The sequence below is a fragment of the Toxorhynchites rutilus genome, chromosome 2, assembly GCF_029784135.1.
Source record: "Toxorhynchites rutilus septentrionalis strain SRP chromosome 2, ASM2978413v1, whole genome shotgun sequence".
NCBI classification, from domain to species: domain Eukaryota; kingdom Metazoa; phylum Arthropoda; class Insecta; order Diptera; family Culicidae; genus Toxorhynchites; species Toxorhynchites rutilus.
Window position 1 is genome coordinate 28,456,973 of NC_073745.1, and position 16,255 is coordinate 28,473,227.

The 16,255-nt window shown below is 36.5% G+C and overlaps 1 protein-coding gene across 1 annotated transcript in view; it reads left to right on the forward strand.

Moving 5' to 3' along the window:
• Positions 1–16,255, forward strand: part of LOC129764725 (zinc finger protein 28-like) — a 34,348-nt gene that overhangs the window by 15,773 nt on the left and 2,320 nt on the right. The window lies entirely within an intron of this gene.

A 16,255-nucleotide genomic window follows, 5' to 3' on the forward strand; every position in this document is an offset into this window, starting at 1 on the left:
CTACCATCGAAAACCCGGAATCAAGATCGCACCTATCTTGGGGTATATCTCGAACAATTTTTTGCACGGGAGTGGAATCGGGACAAACCTTCCGCACAAAATAAAAAATCCATCGATGTGAATATTCTTCGCTTTCATTTGTTGAAGAGCGATTTTTCATGTTTCGAGCGACTTTCCATAATTTTTTCATTGACGTTTCTCGTGACAAACCTCCCACGAAATCTCGACAATAAGCACGTTTTTTTTTCTTTGATCAAGTTTTAAAATTGATTTTCAAAGGCCAAATACGACTGAAAATGTTCAATGGCTCCACGTTTCCGAAATGCTTTGAATGCGTTCGTTTTATCCTGATAAAGCTTGGAACATTGGCTATCCCACCATGAATTGGGAGGCCTTCGACGGATGGTGGACCCTGGGATGGGTATCGATTGAGCGCGAACTGCCCTGTCGTAGATCAAGTGAGAAAGGAAGGTCTACTCCTCCAAGGGAGGTAAGTCATCTCTGGAATTGATGGTTAGAGCAGTCGCGTCCACATATTTTTTTTTATTATAAGCATATGTCGAATGAACCATTTCCATTCTCGAAAATATCGGACCTACCCGTAGACCATAGAGGGTGGTAGTCCCGATTCGACCCCCTCAATTGTAAAGAATATTCTTTTTAACCAGTTAACTGTGATTGACGAGTATACTGGTCATACGTGTAAACCAGTGACCATTAACTATTTAAATTGCATTGTTTGAGAAAAACTAAAAATATCCTCAAATTTCAAGATGTTTAGAATATTCGAGGCTATACCGTAATAAAACATACAAATAGAAACTACAGTTTTATATGATGTCTTGCGTCCCCTGAAATGCAGTTTTATATGATGTCCTGCGTTCACGTATGCACTGGTTGAAAAGCTCATCAGTTCGCATAATGAATTTATTTATGTGCGATAATAATGTTTTTTTAGATGTTCGCATTGCTACAAACATAGAATCAGGAAGGAATCGCGTTACTGGTGTTCGATTTGCAAAGTCCCATTGTTTATAATATCCTGTATCGCTAAATCACTTCAGAGCAAGAATTTTTATTCTTACTTTTATATATATAGTATTCAATTCAATTCATTGCATTCTTAGTTTTGAATGAATGTAATATATGCTTATGTTAACCAAAAAAGTAAATATCAGAAAAAAAAGTTCAATTTTATAAAATAAACCCATCTTTTTCATCCAATATCTTACCAGCGCAATCTGCTCTGTGATCGACGAATATACTCGTCATGGCTCGATTCTGCTGACACAGTTAACTGGTTTATCACATTGGACATCAGCATTGATTTGTATTTTTAAACTTTTACTATGTTTTTACCAGCTGGTGTGGTTTTGGGTGAAGTTTCAGAAAAACAAATCCGAAAAGGGTGATCCAGTCGTTTTAAAACCATCCTCCCCTATGTGTTTTCGTTGAGAACCATTCTCTGGCATCTGAATCTTTCCAAATTCCATAAGGTTTCTTTCATTGAAATTAGCTATGTTATGTGGTATAAAAAACATTGAGATACTAGCGGATTGTGTCAGACAAGTCTTGGGCGAAAAATGGAGACCTAACATCCTTACACTGGATAAAATTGAGGTTTAAGATAAACAAACACTCAGTTTTTCCAAAATATTCCGGCTTTTTGGCATTTTGTCCCAAATCATCACCATACGATTCTTAAAAGTGTCCAAAGTCATGCTTCACTTCATCCAAGAATTCCTAGCATGTATTCCCGAATACCGAATTTCACTTGATCCAAATCGGGAGGAGACGCGGGCCATTCAGAAGTGTTTATGAAATACGGCAAATTGCCTCGACGCTGAATCCGACCTCCATTTTCCAAGCAAAAAATATGTTATGAACAGTGTGCGTTACAACCGAGATCTGGCGACCTGATCGGTAAAATTTTAGGGACCTAATCCGTGATTTTCCTGTTCATATCCAAAGTCTGTTCCGATTGTTTTATTCATAACGTTTGCATTAAAAAATGGACTTTTTCCTAACACACGGATATTTAAGATTGATAAAGATTGGTAATTATATTAGCTTACTTGCAAAAAAAAATTCTACGCTCTTGAGAGCGGCCTTCCAGCAGTTAACCGGGACATTCGCCATGGCAGACGAAGACATGCGTGTAGGCATGTTTTTGAGTTCTTTCTTCGTTATATTCATCAATTCCTTCTCAGTTTTTGCGACAAAATTGTTGGATTAGATCTTACGCTTTAGGTTTGCCCAGAAATTCTCGATGGGACGCAGCTGGGGGACGTTGGGTGTATTTTGCCGACTTGGGTACCACTCCGACATTCAGCCGCTTCATCTTCTCTAACGATCGCTTCGAGTAGTGGGCCGATGCCAGATCCGACCAGAACACCGCGTCCTCGCTCTTATGGTATTCCTTGATGAACGATGCAACTTCCGGCAGGCTCTTCGTACTATAAATTTCCCCGTTCACGGCCAGTCTGGAGCTAAAGAAGAGCGGCTTTGTCATCCCCTTCTCGCTGATTGTCAGCCACACCGGCACCTTCTTGGGGAACTTGGTGTTTGAAATAAACTTCACTTCGACGCTCACTTCCTTCGTGGGAGAAGTAAAATACGAACCTTACTTACTTACGGCGCTATACAATAGCGACTTACGGCGCTATACAATTGTTCACCAACACAACCCCACAACCGGCATGACTGGAGAAACTCACGAGCGCTCCAGCATCTCGCGTCACCAGGACAATTTGCACCGTTCCATCGTGCTACAGGCGTCTCAATTTGCTCCTGACCTTTGAGTTCGACTGACAGAGCTGCCATGATTGATGCTGCATGGGTAGTTTCGTCAGTGCGTGTGAAGGTAAACCCATGAATAATCGGCAATTTTTGTCCATTTTTTTAATGCAAACGCTAGCAATATTTCAGAGACACGCACAATCTGTGAGTATACAAGATACGATTTTGCGCGCGAATACAGGAGGGTTGAGTGTCTGGTATCATGTTGAATAGAATATTCATAACCACCTTCATGCTCTCCATGCAAAAAGGATGTCTCATCATGCGAGGGTAGGTATACCTGACATGAGTTGACAGTATATCTCGAAGTTTCATGCAATTTGAAAACATTTGGCCTTAAAAATTGTTTTGAAAACCCCGATTTCCTTTACTCCCGCTTTGGGTGATTTTTCGGTTTTAAAAAAAATCAAACTTTGACGGCTGTCCGACATTAGTAGATAAAGTCCGATTGAGCTGAAATTTTGTATAGTGTTTTTGAGCGGGGATAAACACTTTTTAGAAAGTCCTGTTCGTAAATTTGAGATGACCGAAAAAAAAGGTAATGAAGATGTGGAGTGACGTCACAACGTCAGTCGTTGTGTTTATCTTTGATTGTCCACCGCATCCATGTGAAAATGCTATTTTGAGGAAGTAATTTATCAATTAAAAACGTACATTTTTTCTAGAGCTCCCGCTGAATATGAGGCTAATCACGTCGAAAAAGACGGATAAAAGTCTCACCACCCCACGTTCATAGGAACAAACGAAGTTTCATTATTTTAACGTTATGAAGTGTATGTTTCGAAGGCTCTCAGTGTCGGTGTGTATGTTATGAGAGAATAACGCCAATTAATCAAAATTTCACCGAAAATGTTACTGATTTCAAGAACTAAGCATACGATTGATCTCTGGATCTTTTCACCACATAAATAATCGTAATAAGCCACGATACAATTGTCATCCGTTCAAAAACAAAAAGTTGAATAATTTCATAAGAATTTTGGCTCAAATTATCATGCAACCGTGAGAACTTTCAACATTGTTTTGTTTCTTCCATATACATTCCATATTGAATGCAAATAATTACGACACGATATTTTGCTTGCCAATACAGATACACTTCGCCTATTGCTCCACCTCTATACGTACCTCATTGCCATCAATCGATGAAAATGGCAAAGAATACCATTCGTCAACAAAAAAAGCGTTGCTCGATCGTTTGAAATTGGTTAATATCGTCAATTGAGATCCGAAGGGGTTCATTGTCAACCGAAAGCTATTCTTTCTCGTGTGATGAATGTCATGAATGTTTTGATTCGAACGAAAAAAAATAATTCAGTTTCACAACCTCAGCTTTCCGCATTGGAGCACTATTTTGGTTTATTCACTGCCATATAGACAAAACATTAACAGAGCAGGCGATGGGAGTGTATTTTCTCATGTTCCCTTATTTATGTGTTGGCGTGACACTCTCACAGTAATGAGAGAAGCGTTAGAAATTTACTCTCATCAAACCTGATGTTTCCAAACCAGTTCTTGGTTTCTACTTGGCAAATCTCTAATAACAGCATGATGAGCGGCTTGAATGAAGGTGCGACTATTCAATAGAATAAAAGGGATGCAATGAGAAGACATCCGTATGAATAAAACAAGCCCATTCGTCAAATCAGCTTATGAACCCACGATATTCGTGGGAATAGAAGTTGAATAGAATTTTGAATAGAATTGAATAGAAGTTGTCAAGTACGACTGATGGTACTTGTTCGTTGTTGTTCGACGCTCGCTAAAGTTCGGTCGGGCCTTGCTAAAGGAGCGTATTAGCGGTGGACAAAATGGGTTCATTTCAGTGAGCGGCTCAGAGCCGCTCGTTCATTGAAACGAGATGGTTCATTTGAGCGGCTCTTTTTTGAGCTGAAACTCTTTTTTGAACCGCGACTTTTTTTGAGCCAAGACTCTTTTTGTTATACGAGAGCAGTCCAATAAGTACTTAGCCTCATCGCCCGATGGTGTCAGTATCGCAAGAGAGATTACTTATCGTGTAGTACATTCTCGTAACTGTCGGCTACTGTCTAAATTTCAGCCGAATGGGACTCGTAGTTTTGTTTTGACCGTGTGTGGAAGCGGGCGTGTCCGCGGGTTTAGGAAAAATGGAAAAAATGGAAATTCCGCCGTCGCTACGGCCAAGTTGGTCGAATTGCACTACGAACTGCTGCCCCATCCACCGTATTCTCCAGATTTGGCCCCGAGCGACTGTTTTGTTTCCAATCTTGAAAAAGTCACTCGCCGGGCAGAAATTTGAGTCGAATGAGGAGGTCATCGTCGAAACGGAGGCCTACTTTGCAGACCTCGAGAAAACGTATTTTTCAGATGGATTGAAGAAGTTGGAGCATCGCTGGATCAAGTGTGCTAAGTGTGCTAAAAGGAGACTATGTTGAAAAATAAATCGCCACTTTTCTAAAGTTTTGGTTTTTTTGTAGGCTAAGTACTTATCGGACTACCCTCGTATAACTATCTCTACGAACAGGCGTCTATTTGACGCGTGAACGAATACTTACAACACATGGTATACTTTGAGTAAAAAATAAAATATGTATAATTGAGGTTCACAATAACATAATGATTGATACTGATTCAAAAAATATTGCAGTATTTGATTTTTCAATTCTCGAACTAAGCAACTGATTTTTTTTAAATCTCTCCACATTCGGACTTCAATTTATATTCTGTATTTCGTGGTTTATATTGTTGCTTCTCGGCAACAGTTGTTTATCGCTTGTCTCATTTGAAATAACGAAGATAACAAATCAAAGTATTGTCGGTGCATTCCTTTTGGTTTTTGTTATGATGTTTGCATGTTCACTCAAAACTTTGTCTACATTACGATCGCGTCAAATTTGACGCATATCCGTAGGGATAGGTATACCATATAGATAGTTTCAATACTTCAACTTGATTAGTATTTTATTTTTGTGAAAATTTCTGAAGTGAAAGTGAGAAAACTTCACCGCTGTTTCGATAAACTGGAAGAGAAGTGATGGTAAAACACAAACTTCGTCCCGCCCAAAATTAATTTTTCGTTATCACATTCACATCGCAGAACTGTTCATTGATTGATCTTCTAATCTACACTTTAAAACTACCTTTTACTATAAATTCCCTAGTACTTCTACCAAAATTCTTCATTATAATATCAGATTATTCTCAGACACAATTCTCGAAGATTTTTCAAATAATGCAAATAATATGGTTCCATTCGTTTGATTAGTTCTTGGGTTATGCAGAAACTCATGCTTCATCTGTATGGTTCGTTTGCTTGATTAATTCTCGAATAATGCAGAAATTTATGTTTCATTTGTATAGCAGCACCGCCCCCCCCCCCCCCTTTGAGAGGGGGAGGGGTCTCGAATTATCATAAGAAACTTCCCCGAAACCCCTACATATAATTTTTTATGACGATCGGTTCAGTAGTTTTCGAGTTAAGAATCAGAAAGACAGAAAGATAGAAGAAAGACAGAAAGACAGACAGACAACATTCCATTTTTATACATATAGATTTCAACAAAAAGCTGTCACAGTAAGTGTCAAAGGTATTGAAACACTGTATTGCAAGTTTGTACCTAATTAAAATTTAATATAAAAATGTAATTTATCGATTATACAGGGGTGTCCGTCTTTCCCGACTTTCCCCTAGTATTCAGTTGAGATTTCTATGCCGGATAACACGCCTTGAATATATTCTAGAATGGCAAGCTCTAGAATACGCGTGACCACAGTGCAAGTCGGAAGAAATTTCTTCAACCCTCTACTGCCCAAGTTTTTTATTTATCTAAAAAAAACCTACTTCACTATCATCTCGAATTTCCGACTTTCAACATAGAAAACTCCTAGCAGAAAGCTGCCAGCATAAAAACAATGTGTATGTATGGTAGACGAAAATATTCTAAAGACGTTCTAGTGGGGGTGAACATTGAAAATCATGTCTGAATAATTTTAAAAGACAATCCGCGAAGCCCGTCTAAAGGCGGGCTTGGGCTGTAGAGGGTTAACGAAAAATCTCCCGCCGAGAACGGAAATTGAACCCGAGCCCTCGGCATGATAATGTGGAACGCAAACCACTCGACCACGGGAGCACTACTTCGAAAGAATAGCATCAATAAAAATCTCGAGGTAATTAATTCAACTAGTGCAAACCTCTTACTCTCTTTATCCAGAAGACAAGAAAACCGGAAGAAAAAAGTTTTTGCGTCAATCAACATTAATGAACTACGAGAAACAGAAGCTCATTCTCTCGATGTGAAATGAATAAAATTTGGAAAACCCTATAGAAGGAAATCGAAAGATTCCGAATATTTTCAGTTATCAGGTTAGGTTGGAAAATGTGGTTCATTTGTATGTGGCCTCCTTCCAGGGGAGGGAGGTACAGTCAATCGCGAAATTAAGTGGTTTGCTATTTTTGAGTTTTTCGGGGTTGAAAAATAAATAATTAAAAGCGACTTATGTTCATCGTAAAAGCAATCTTTCTTACTCAAATGTAGTGATAAGAAAATAATTAAAATGGTCATACTGTCCCAGCAGTTGTTGGGTGTTGACATTACCCATTGATGAAAAAAATAGTACCCTCATTCGCAACGCAACAAGGTTTGGTTAGAGAAATTTAAGGTGTACACTCAAATTGATATTTTTTCATCTTTAAGGGTTAAATAACATCGCGAAATTTTATTGCGCGTATAACTAGTTGATTGTGTGAATTATTAATATGCATCAAAAAGAATAAATATATTAAAAATATTTTGTACTGAAAAAATGGAAAGTATCATCAACCAGAATGTGTACACTCAATTTTGCGATTGACTGTATGTCGTACCCTAAAAATCCCAAATTTGGTTCCATATGCTTGATTAATTTTCGAGTTACAGGCATACTTTTTTTTGTGCGGGGGATAGGGACCGCACAAAAAAAATCGTGCAAAACTTCACCAGTAGCTTTAGAAAATCGTGTTCGGTACACATTTTGAAAAAAAAAACTTTTTTGGGCGGTAGACCGTATAAAAAAATTTCCCCCAAGAAAATAACTCAAATTCACGCCGTTCACCGTTCAATTTCCTTTTGTTTCCATGCTTTGCGATGGGACAGTTTGCCTTTTCGGTTGCGCGTGGCTGTTTTGTGCTTTTAGCTGCATGTCGAAATGTGTTGCTGTTAGAAATCATGTCATGCAATAACTTAGAAAAACTTAGAGCATTTGATGGGAGGAGGTGAATGATTCCAAAGTGGATAATTGAGACGCAAATATGCTTTTTTCGCACTGAAATGCATATAAACCATAAAATAAAAACTAAATGAACGATAACTTCGTCAAATATGCTTCTTTTCATATACCGCACAAGAACAGAAAACCGCACAAAAAAATCGCACAAAAGAAAATTCGCACAAAAAAAAGCCGCACAAAAACAGGTTTTACTGTATGCAGAAATTTGTGTTTCACTTGTATCGCAGCCCCCTCTCAGAGAGTCGGAGAAGTGTCGAACCACTATAGAAACATTTCTGGCCCCCTTAAACTTCCACATGCCAAATTTGGTTTCATTTATTTGATTAGTTCTCGAGTTAGGCATAAATTTGTGTTTCATTTGCATGGGACCCTTGGGATGACAGTAAAACAGTGAATCGTCTGGACTGACCGAGCCAAGCAAGTTCTTAATCTGAAGTCACCCTTATGGTGTTAATTTGATTATATAAAAACAGAAAACCGGCGATATAAGAGCTCATTCAAACTCGAAAAGAATTGTGTTTGGTTATGGTTTCTACCGAAATTTAAACTCTCTCAGAGTAAAGTGGAACAACTGGAATCAACAGCGTGTGTCCCGATGTATATTTCCCCTTTCATTCACCACAAAGGTTCTTACACAAAAGAGAAAACCAGAGTCCGGAGTGCTTTCCCACCCAACACAATCGAGGAGCGACACCATAAAGAATGTTCATCCTGTGAAAATCAACTTTTATGCGCCACTACCCTAAGCTTTGCTTTTTATCTTGACCATGTATGAGAAATACAAGTAAGAACGTTCGCTCGAAACGTATTTAGTCTTCGCATCGATTTTCCAACTTTGCTCGCAAATCCCGCACATCATCTCGTACCCCACCGGTGGTACGCACGTACGTACGACCCATACCGATGATGGCAAGGGGCCATTATATCCCAGAATCATTCCATCAATCTTCTTGGAAAGGAACCAAACTTCTCGCCCTCACTTTTGCCTCGCTTCAGCCCGAAACGTCCCATCGACTGGGGAAAAAATCGATAAAAAGGACACAGCAAAACCCAACTCAAGTACCGCTGCTGTCTCCAGGCTGAAACAGGTCGGCCCGGGTTGGTGCATAAAATTCCTACAAAATCCATCCTACATTCGAACAAAGCCAACGCCCTGAGATCCTCGAAATGTGTCGGTTGGTATTATTGAATGAAAATAGAATGCGAGCGAGCGAACGAACGAACGAAGCGTTTCTAGAAGAAACCAGACTCGACACACACGTAGGCATCTCTCGTTCGATTCGACACCAAGCCAAGAAGATGCTATATCGAGATATTGTGCTCTTCACAAACTTCTTCCCCAGCGGACCGACCGACCGACCGACCAATCGACAAAGATGGCGATGATGATGATGACGATGACTGCCGTTCATTCCCCAGAGATTATCTGCTGTTTCTCCCGTTTTGTCGTTTGTTGGTAACTTTATACCAACTTTGCAGTGTGCCGTGTTATGAACAGCTGCCAGCGATGGTATTTTCCACCCAGGGGTTCGACTCTGGTCTTTTCTGGCTGCCTGGAAACGGGGTTTCGATGCTGTGCGGCTGATGACGATGAGTAAGTGGGGACCTTTTTGGCTAATGCCACGCGTCAAGGCGAGAGATCGATGAGTGCGCAGCGAACGAAAATCGAGGGCTACCAACACAGATACCCAAATGAATGGTCCGTCCGCGTAACACTTCTCGCTGCCAGCTGTAAAAACCTGTGTCGACGGCGATGGTTATTGAGCCGCGCGTTCTGGTTTCGTTGGTCCTCAAGGGTATCACGCGAAAACTAGTTGTTTGGTTCGTTGATTCGTTGGTCCGTGGTTGGTTGGTTCGCCCGACGACCGCGTTGAAACCCGCGCACCATGCGATGGATGGTCATGCAATGTGAAACCTCGCTTTGGTAAGATAGACCAAATGCGGCGAACGCCTCCATGGGTAGGTGTAGATGTTTATATAGCACACAACAAAGCGCGGTTCCCCTGGCGGCAGCAGGGTTGTTATTATATAGCTGTGTCGCTGGTGCTGCTGCTGCTGCTGTTTGTGCTCTCTCACTCGGTAGGGGTGCTCGAATTCGTTCATGTTCGAGGCAGTAGTGGCTGACAACTGATGCAATGCTCCTTGAAGTGGTGTGGAAATAGAACAATTAATACGGTTTGTTGAAAGCCAAGAAATTTCGTGATGGTTTCGGAAACAAATATTTTTGCAGCTATAAGCCTTGCTTGAGACTTGATGAGACACTTCTAAAAAATATGAGGAATGGAGCGGTGTGTTGAGATGGCTTCCTGTTGGATAATTTGAAATTTCGATTTAGTTTTTTATGATTTCCTCTTTGTCAGAAGCATCTCTTCTTTGCAGTTGGTTTTGCAGCCCAGTTAACGGATGGGATGAGATCATTGGGTTGAATCTCCAGTTCAGTTAGTGAACGAGTTATGTAGTTATGTATTGGGCTCTTCCGATCGATCATTTTTGTAGCCATTGCATTGTTTCAAAGATTTTTTTGACGTAGGACTACGTCTTTCATTTCTATACCGGGGTGTAAAATCAAAGTTTCGAAAACGAAAGCGTTACGTCGGAGACCGAGATTTTGAGTGTTAATAGCTCCTAAACAACTGAACGAAATGGTATGGATAAACACTTCATTCGAAAGATAAAATGTCTACGCGTTCTATACTTGTTACTTTCTGATCCAAAAACTTGTTTCAATAGTCTTAAATTTGCTTTCAAAACAGGCTATTGAAATCACCAATCGGTATATAAGCGAGCGCCGCTCGGAAATCCACTCAGTTCTAATTGAACAGCGATTGGAGCATGTTGTCGCTGTTGTGGTGAAGCTCTCCATTTATCATGAAAGCGCGGATGAACGGTGTCACCAAGAGCCTGTTTGTGCACCTTAGGCCAGAAGGGAATCCATCAGGAGGAGAGTGATGCTACAAACGGTTCCCCGGGAAGATCTCGAAGCAGCCGCTACACACACACACATACACGCACGGAATTCTTTCCGTTTGGATCGAGAAAGATCCGGAAAATAATCTGCCAGTTCCTCTAGGAATTTAAAAATACATTCATGTGAAAGAGTTTATTGGAATGTTTTCTATCCATGTAACACTGTGACCAAATATGTTTCAATCAAGTGCTATTAACAGATGGTTATCGAGTTAGCATTAACCACTGGTGGGCTTCCAGTATCGAGGAAAATGTGGAAATATCTAATCGTTACTGAAAATAATCTGCCAGTTCCTCTGGGAATTTAAAATTACATACATATGAAAGAGTTTACTTTAATGTTTTCTATCCATGTAACACTGTGACCACATTTGGTTTTGTGATTTTTCAATCAATCGCAATTAACAGGATAGCTTCTGAAGATTATTCTTCCCCATCAGTAGGATATTTCCGTATCCAATATTGGATGCATAAAACCTTGTGCCTCCAACGTAACGCTCTCGTTTTCGAAGTTCTCCAAATATTCATTCATTCAGAATGAATTCAAATTCAACTTCATACAAATGATCTCTAAATCAACGATAGTCCTACGTCACCCTTGCGGTTATACCATAGATATAACCCACTTCCTGTTTTTCCTTAAAAAATCCTTCATGAACGGTGTTTGTGAAAATAATGAAAACAGACGGAATTTAAAAACATAGAAAATATAAAAAATAAGAAAATTAGGAAAGTTGAGAAAATTGAATAAAATAAAATTAAGAAAATTGCTAGAAATAAGAAAATTGAGAAAGCTAAGAAAAAAAAAGGAACGAGAGAAAACTAATAAAAAAAAATTCTAAAAATTAGAGAATTAAGAAATTAAAAGAATTGAAAAAATTGAGGAAATTGAAAAAAAGAAAAGATAAATCAATAAAATTGTGAGAGCTTTTTTTTATCTGTATTTTAGTGACTTTCATTTGTCGTGGTTCGTCTTTGCTTCCATTTTTGGAAGAATGTCGGGAGTGAGAATTGAACTCGTGATCTTTAGCGTGAGAGGTATGGATGTTACCACTACGCCAGATCGCCTCCACGTTTTGTGAGAGCTAAGAAAACTATCAAAATTAATAAAATTAAAAAAAGAAAAATTTAGGAAATTTTTAATCAGTGAGAAAACCACGAAAATAAAGAGAGTAAAATAATTGAGAAAATCAGAATACCTAGAAAATCAACAAAATTGATAGAATTATGAAAATTAAGGAAATTCAAAACAATGGGAAAACTAGGAAAACTAAGAGAGTTAAGAATATTATAAAAAAATGAGAAAATTAACGAAGCCAAAGAAATTCAAAAAACACGGAGAGCGGAGAATGTTAAAAGATGAAAAAAATGAAGAAAGCTAAAAAAACTTAAAAACGCTAATTAAATTAAGAGAGCTGAGAAAATTAAACAAACTGAGCAAATTGAAAAAGTAAAAAAAAAAAAGAAAAGCGAAGAGAATAAGGAAGCTATACAAATTAGAAAAGTAAACAATAAAGAGCATTAAGACAATTAAGAAAGCTTAGAAAATTAATGGAATTTAAGAAAATTAAAAGAAAATAAAATTAAGGAAATCTAGAAAGTCAAGAAAATTAAGAGAGCTAAAAATATTTTTTTTAAATTAAGAAAGCTAAGAAAATTTAGAAGATAGAAGAAATTGAAAGAAAACTGAGAAAATTAAGAAAGCTTAAAAAGAATACAGGAGATCTTCGATATAACGTACACATGGACCAATTTCATGCCAACTCGTCTTAGGAGTTGGCAGTGAAACGTTGTGGGTGTAAAGATATTGAGCATTTGAGCAACTTTGCATACTTGAAATGTCAAAAAAAATGAAACTACTTATTGAACAGTGTCTTTTTTTCTTTTCTCTTCTCCTTACCAGTTTTTTGATTCAAAAACAATAATACCTACAAAATTTTGGGCAAAGAAATACATTTTTTTAAATCGTACTGAAAAAAATTGGAGATCTCCCAAAATTTGCCAAAATTAACAGTGCCTTTCTTCCAATGTATGGGAGACTTGTTGATAGTGGTATGGACTATTCATATAATTTTCGTTAATATTGTTTCTTAAATATGTTTTTAAGAAAAACGAATTTTAATTTTTAAAATATATTTTCAAATACCACTTATTTTTTTAAATTAATTATTATTGAATGAACGACACTAGCTTGAATAATTTCCTGTATTTTATTGTTTGACAATATCTCGTAGTTCTTACATTTTTTGAGTTAGATTTTTTTTGAAATGCTAAGCTTTTATTGTAAAACTTTTTCGAAAAAAGATATCTAAAAACTCTAAGACCTACAAAATTTATGTCAGAAAATGAAATGTAGAAAACAATTTATTCTTCAATTAAAAACAAAAAAAAAAGCCAAAAAAAAATTCTCTGAGAAAAAAATTTAAATTCATTTTTCTAAAAAATAAAGTTTTTTCAACAAGCAAGCGGTCTTTTATCTATTTCCACTCAATCAACAGTATGGAGGGAAACATCATGAGAAAGGTTGACTTCACCTTCGAGTTGGATTTTTTCATCATTATTTACTAATTCTACCCAAACAGCATCACAATAAAGTAATATGAGCTATGTTTCTGAATTCTTTATTATGCTTCAATAAAACGTTGGATACAACGTACAATTTTGGAAGTGAAAAGTACGTTATATCGAAGTTTCCCTGTATTAAATACAATTAGGAAAGCTTGATAACATTCAAAAGTTGAGAATATAAACTGAAAGCTAGGAAAATTCAGAAAGCTGAGAAAATTAGGTGAATTTAGAGAATCACAAAGAAATAAAACATTAACAAAATTAAATAAAAAAAACTGAACATCGGTAACCAAAAAATAAAATATTTAAATTGAAGAAAATTAAAAATTAAAAATCAAACATTGAGAAAAATAAAATTTGAGGGAATTTAAATTGATAATTGAAAAGAAACAAAGTCGAAGAAAAATAAAAAAAATGGGAGAAAATTGAAGATAATTAAAAATTGGAACAAAGAAAAATTGAATAAAAATATAAACTTAACATAATTAAAGATTAATTAAAACAAAAATAATAATAAAGAAATAAGAAGTTGGTGCAAATTACAAATGGGAGAAAACTGAATATTGAATAAAAATAATATTCGGGTGGGTTGAAAATTGAAGAGAACTAAATTGAAAGAAATTGGTAACAATTGAAAATTTAAAAATTTAAAAAAATTGGAGAATTAATTGAAGAAAATTGAAAAATGTAGATCATTTTATGTTTTCAGAAAATTAAAAATTGGATAAAATTGAATTCTTTTAGAAAATTTAAAATTGAAGAGAACCAAAACTTGGAAATAAAATTGGAAGAAAAACAAAAATTGAGGAAAGAAAATTTAAAAAAAAAACAAAAATGAAATTTGGAAACAAATAACGATTGAAGAAAATGGAATGTAATTTGAAGAAAATTGAAAGAAAAGAAAATTAAAAATTGGGAATTGGTTACAATTAAAGATTGAAGAAAATTGAAAAAAGAATTAAAAACTAGAAAACTTTGGAGGCGATCTGGCGTAGTGGTAACATCCATGCCTCTCACACTGAAGGTCACGAGTTCAATTCTCACTCCCGACATTCTTCCAAAAATGGAAGTAAAAGTGACGAACCAGCCAAATGAGTTGAAAATCACTATAATACAGATAAAAAAAACCTAGAAAACTTTTAACAATTCAAAATTTCAAACCAATAACGATTGTAGAAATTCAATACTTGGGGAACATTAACAATTGAAAACAATTGAATTGAAAAATTGAAGTAAATTGAAAATTGGATAAAATTAAAGATTGAAGAAAGTTTAAAAAGATAACAAAATCGTAGAAACACAATAAATAGAAAAAAAAAATAATTGTAGAAAATTGAAGAGGAAAATATGAAAAATTGAAGAGGAAAATAGAAAATATGAAAATTGAAGAGGAAAATATCTCAAATTTGAAAAATTGTAGTAAATTTTGAAAAAAATTTAAAATTGAATTAGAGAAAATCAAATAAATTTAAAAAATAGTAAAATTGGAGACTAAAGAAAAAGGAAAATATAAATCGATTAGCCCTTTTGCTACGGCAGGGAGCTCCTTCGGAGTGATACCGCTGAACGGAGTACTGAGCCGAAAAGTGTGCATATCGCGCTTAGGTGTGATCGATATGCAGTATCACCCTGACGTCGTCTATAGGCGACGCTCGTAGCGAAAGGGTTAGTAATGGAGAAAAAAATTAGGAATAATTCATTTTTTTTTACCCAAAATCGATTCGCTTTTTAGTCAACAATATAAACATGCCTTTCCGCTGGTGTGGTTTTGAATTTGCACAATTTAAATATTATGTGTCTATACTGACGAGTCTAATACGATCTCAACCGTATAAAAATGTCACTTTTCCTATAAAATCCTATTATCATCGCTTCCAGCTGCCCAGATGAAATTGATTGGGGGGGGGGGGGGGGGTTTCTTTACGATAACCTTTTCTCAATCATCTATGATATGTGCGATAATTTAAATATGTCATTTTTGAAAACTGATAAAGCTACAAGTTCACAAGAGCACTCAGACTTCCTTCTAAAGCAGGGGTTCTAAAAGCAGTCGATATCGATCCCTCGGGTCGATATCAGTTTCCCAGAGGTTGATAAGATACTGTATAAGTTGTGTTACGTGAACCAACTTGTTATAAGAATGACTAATATTTTAGTGGAAACATTATTGTTGAACCTTGTATTAATAATTATTAATTACACTTGATATTTTCTGAATTTTATGTCAATTTATTGATGAGAGAATGATTTAAAGTTTACTCACCTTGACCTACCACAAATTTTTTGGGGGTCGATGGTATTACTTCATTTGGGAAAAGGGGTCTCTTGCTCAAAATAGTTTGAGAGTCCCTGCTCTAGAGAAAGTCGGTTAGACTTGTTCATCTGTTCGTCCGCTTCATCGTTTGGATTCATTGTTGGAAATAATCCAAGAACTCATAATTTTGTTTAATTTAAATTGCTTTTTACTCTATTCATAAGGAATATACGTATACGTAAGACATGGTCCATATTTGTGAACACCACTCGGCATGAATATGAAATTTGACATTTTTTTTTGGTTTTACTTACCTTGAATATCTTGAATTGGACTAAATTAATTAACAAAGTAGGTCACGCTTTCTTCTCTCCACATACATTTATTACACGCCTATAAAATATGCTAATCCATCTCATTTTT